The sequence below is a fragment of the Chrysochloris asiatica genome, unplaced genomic scaffold (assembly GCF_000296735.1).
Source record: "Chrysochloris asiatica unplaced genomic scaffold, ChrAsi1.0 scaffold00007, whole genome shotgun sequence".
Lineage (NCBI taxonomy): Eukaryota > Metazoa > Chordata > Mammalia > Afrosoricida > Chrysochloridae > Chrysochloris > Chrysochloris asiatica.
The window spans coordinates 27,046,501-27,050,629 of NW_006408525.1; the positions used below are offsets into that span (position 1 = coordinate 27,046,501).

Genomic DNA, 4,129 nt, shown 5'->3' on the forward strand with positions numbered 1-4,129 from the left:
AGAGGACTCCTATCCAAGGGACTTGTGATCTTGCATGACAACTCTGCCCACGCTGTCAACACTCAGGACAAATTTCGCTTTAAGGTGGTGAAGCACCCTCCCTGTAGCCCTGATCTTGCTCCATCAGATATTCACCTCTTTGGTCCCCTGAAAACACCCTTGGAGGACAAAGATTCACCTCTGATAAAAATTTTAAAAAATTGAAGACAGTGGTGCATTCATGGCTCCTAGCTCAGCCTAAAACTTGAAAATAAGGGAATATGAAAGCTTGTTGACAGATGTACAAAGTGTAATGAAAACTAAGGAGACTATGTAGAAAAATTATGCATTTGTCTTTTCTAAAAGTTGATTCAAATAAATTCTACAGCCAGAGTGCAGCTAATTTTTTTTTTACTTATCCTCTGTGACAGTTTACTTAATCTCTGTGACAGTTGTCTTGTTGTCCTATCCCTTCTAGACTATAAGCATACTGTGGGCCAGGACATATTTGTGGGTTCTAATACTCCACACAGTACCTGGCAGATATTATAGGAGATTGTTGACTGTGGTTGTGTCAATCATATAAAACTAAATTGAATCAAAAAGTAAGATTGTGGATGTAGACTTGAGACCTATAAGAATTCAGAGGTGAGATAAGCAGAGGGAGGCTGCTGTTAGTGTTTGTTGGAGGGGCTTAATGAGCATTGATCTTTCTTGGAAATATAGGAAATGAAATGCTGACAATGTTATGGGAAAACATTATAGACCTAGAGAAAAAAGAATAAATTTTAAAGGATGAGGAGAAGCTTTTTCCCAGCAAGGAACTCCTCTTTTGTCTGCTTCTTGGACTCTGCTTGCAACATGGCTCCCAAATGCTCGTCTTTGCTTCTGCCTCAATTGAAGAAACCTAAGCTGCAGGAGACTTTGGCCTCTCTGAACTTGCCAAAGGGAGAAAAAAAAACAGCAGGAAGCAATTGAACATATTGATGAAGTACAAAATGAAATAGACAGATTTAATGAATGAGCCAGTGAGGAGATTTTGAAAGTAGAACAGGAATATAACAAACTCAGCCAACCATTCATTCTTTCAGAAGGGGTCAGAATTGATTGTCAAAATTCCAAACTTTGGGGTCACAACATTTGTCAACCGTCCACAAGTGTCTGTGTTGCTTGGGAAGGAGGATGAAGAGGCATTGCATTATTTGACCAGACTTGAAGATAGAATTTTAAGATATTAAAACAGGTTACAGAACAGATTTCTATTTTGATGAAAATCCTTACTTCGAAAATAAAGTTCTCTCCAAAGAATTATATCTGAATGACAGTGGTTATCCATCCTCAAAAATCAACTGAAATCTGGAAAGGACTTGACGAAATGCTCAAGTCAAACAAAGACTAAGCCAGCAGGAAGAGGCAGCATGAAGAACCCAAGAGCTTTTTTACTTGGTTTACTGATCATTCTGATGCAGGTGCAGATGAGTTATCTAAGATGATGTTTGGCCAAATCTATTACAGTACTATTTGGTTCCTGATATGGATGATGAAGAAAAAAATGATGATGATGATAAAGAAGAAGAAGAAGGTTTGGAAGATGCTGATGAAGAAGGGAATGAAGGGGAAGAAGATGAAGATGATGATGAGGGCGAGCAGGAGAAGAAGGAGAGGAGGATAAAGGTGAGGATGACTAATTCCAATTTTTTTCTTCTTCTTCTTCTTCAGTCCCTGGCAACAAGTTGCAGTTTTTTTTGTTTTTGTTTTTATTCTCTCCCCTCTTCAGCTCACTCACCCTATTCTTGAGGCCTCATTTCTCTCTTTTACACCATGGTTCTTAACTTCTTTTGAGGGGGAAATACCTTGAGCAGATTTCGTGGGAAAGAATCTCTACCCCTTTCTGTTCCCAAATTCATTTTTATTCCTTCCTGACTCAAGAAAAAAAAGACATCAACAAACCACCGTGCTCTGTGGTGGGAAAGGAAACCTTCTGCTCCCTTCACTCTGCTGGAAGCTGGAGGGGGCTAGGTCCCTGTGTACTAGTGCATACAATTCTAGCTTTCTTCCTCCTTTCACTGTATATGGGGCTCAGAGATTACACTGTGTCTCTATGTGAACATGGACAGTTAGCATTTACCAACATGTATCTGTCTACTTTCTCTTGTTTAAAAAAATCTTTTAAAAAATAAATGGGGTTATAGAAGGTCAGCAAAGGGTGGGTTTGAGATGTTTGGGTGCGTTAAGTGGGCATTTTAACAACATGACTGCTCCTTTGGCAAGTGTAATTGTGATGTTTAACGGACATCCTTGCAGTTTAAGATGACACTTTTAAAATAAAATTCTCTCCCATGATGACTTGAGCCCTGCCACTCGATAGGAGAATCAGCAGAACCTGTAGGATCTTATTTGGAATTGGCATTCTCTATTGTATTTTGCTATTGTTTATTATTTTAAATTCTTTTTGTTTCACTAGAGAGGAAAGATGATGCTCAGTATCAAACATTAAAAGTGTACAAGTTGCTTTGTTACAATAAAACTAAATGTGTACCCACACAAAAAAAGTGGGTAAATAAGGAAAGAGGTCAGTTGCATTTAAGTTTTTTGAGAGGAAAAGATGACACGATGAATCAGTTTGACACAGACAAATTTTAGTCCAATTAAAATTAGTCCAACACCAACTGTCCAAAGGACAACCAGACACGTGATACTTGAGCTTAGGTCTTGGGAGTTATCAGCATAAAAGTACTAGTTCTTTATGAATGGGAATGTAGAAAGAGTAAACCAGAGGGACAAGGATCTAAGGAGCTCCGCTAAATAGATCAGACAGAAGCAAATCAGAAAGGAGAGAAAGGGTAGTCGGAAACAATATCAAGAGGACCCAGAGTGTGTGGAGCTATTTTCTTGTTGTTGTTGTTGTTAAGTGCATTCCAATTGGTTCCGTCGCATAGTGACCCTGTATAGAGGTTCTGAGGAGTAGACCTGGTTTTTCAAAGAGATCTTGCAATCCTGCACGTTAACCCACAGCACCACACCAAAAGTCTGTGTGGGGCTCCAGAAATCAATAAAGGTGCATTTTGAGGGAGAAGCAGGTACCTATATTGGTGATGCAGGCACGATATGGAGACATTGAAAGAAGATATTTGCTGCTCTTTGACAAGCTTATACAGAGAGTCAGAGATGAAAGCTGCTCATCAGAAAATGTAAGAGATGGGAGCAGGGAATTCCAGTTTAATGGGGATGACAGGGGTAAATGACAATGAGATTTTTCAAGGATTCTAAGTGTTGCCAAAGGCTCTGCAGCAAAGTCAAATCAGTGTGGGTGTTGAAGGCCAGCATTCTGCATGGTCTCTCTTTAGCTTGAGAATCTTAGGAACTTGTCATCTCCTCTTCACCAGTATTGACCAGGGAATATAATGGCTGGGGCCAGTCCTTTAAGCCATTTCATCCTCCTATTGATGGGGTATTTTTATGAAATAGCTATGATGAGTAGTTTACAATGCATAAACATGAGTAAGAAACAGATTTACTATGCCAGGGAAATAAAGTTTATTGGGAAGTAAATGAAGGAGCCTCCTTGCATTCCAGACGATACCAAAGAAACAAGGAAAGCCAGAAGCTCACTACCTACAGGAAACACCCTAAAGCAATGCGTAATAACTGGAGCTGAGGTTGTAGGGAATTATCTTTAGGAATGAAAACATTCAATCTTTAGCACAAAAGAGCCTTCCAGAAATTATAAATTGGTGATGTGTGACTGCTTGTCGAGTCTGGAAGGCTGGCAGGACACAGATTCTAAATGAAAACAGAGCTCCAGCAAAGGCAGGTTCCAAGGATCTTTCCTATGCTTGATCTAAATGGTTTCATGGATGTCTTCAAAGAGGATTCAAGCTTCTAAATTAACAGCAACGTGACTGAAAGCTGCCACAGGGTCCACAGGAGTTGCCACGAGCATTGGAGGTGGAACATGGGTTGGAGGGAAGCCTGGGGAGACACAAAGGTTTAGATTGGGTTATGGATGAAACACAACAGAACCCCATGGCACATATAACACCTTTACTTCAATTAGTTCATTATGAGCTCATAATGGTTGGAGTTAGTTGACATCACGTTTGCTTGATATAAATCCTTCTCTCTTCCCAAAACTGCCTTGTCCAAAGGC

General features: G+C 39.8%; 1 protein-coding gene and 1 pseudogene across 1 annotated transcript in view; one reads left to right on the forward strand and one right to left on the reverse strand.

Moving 5' to 3' along the window:
- LOC102842406 (keratin, type I cuticular Ha4-like) overlaps nt 1–4,129 on the reverse strand; it is a 78,703-nt gene that overhangs the window by 63,196 nt on the left and 11,378 nt on the right. The gene's annotated exons all lie outside the window — the stretch shown is intronic.
- Nucleotides 841–1,667, forward strand: LOC102838638 (annotated as a pseudogene).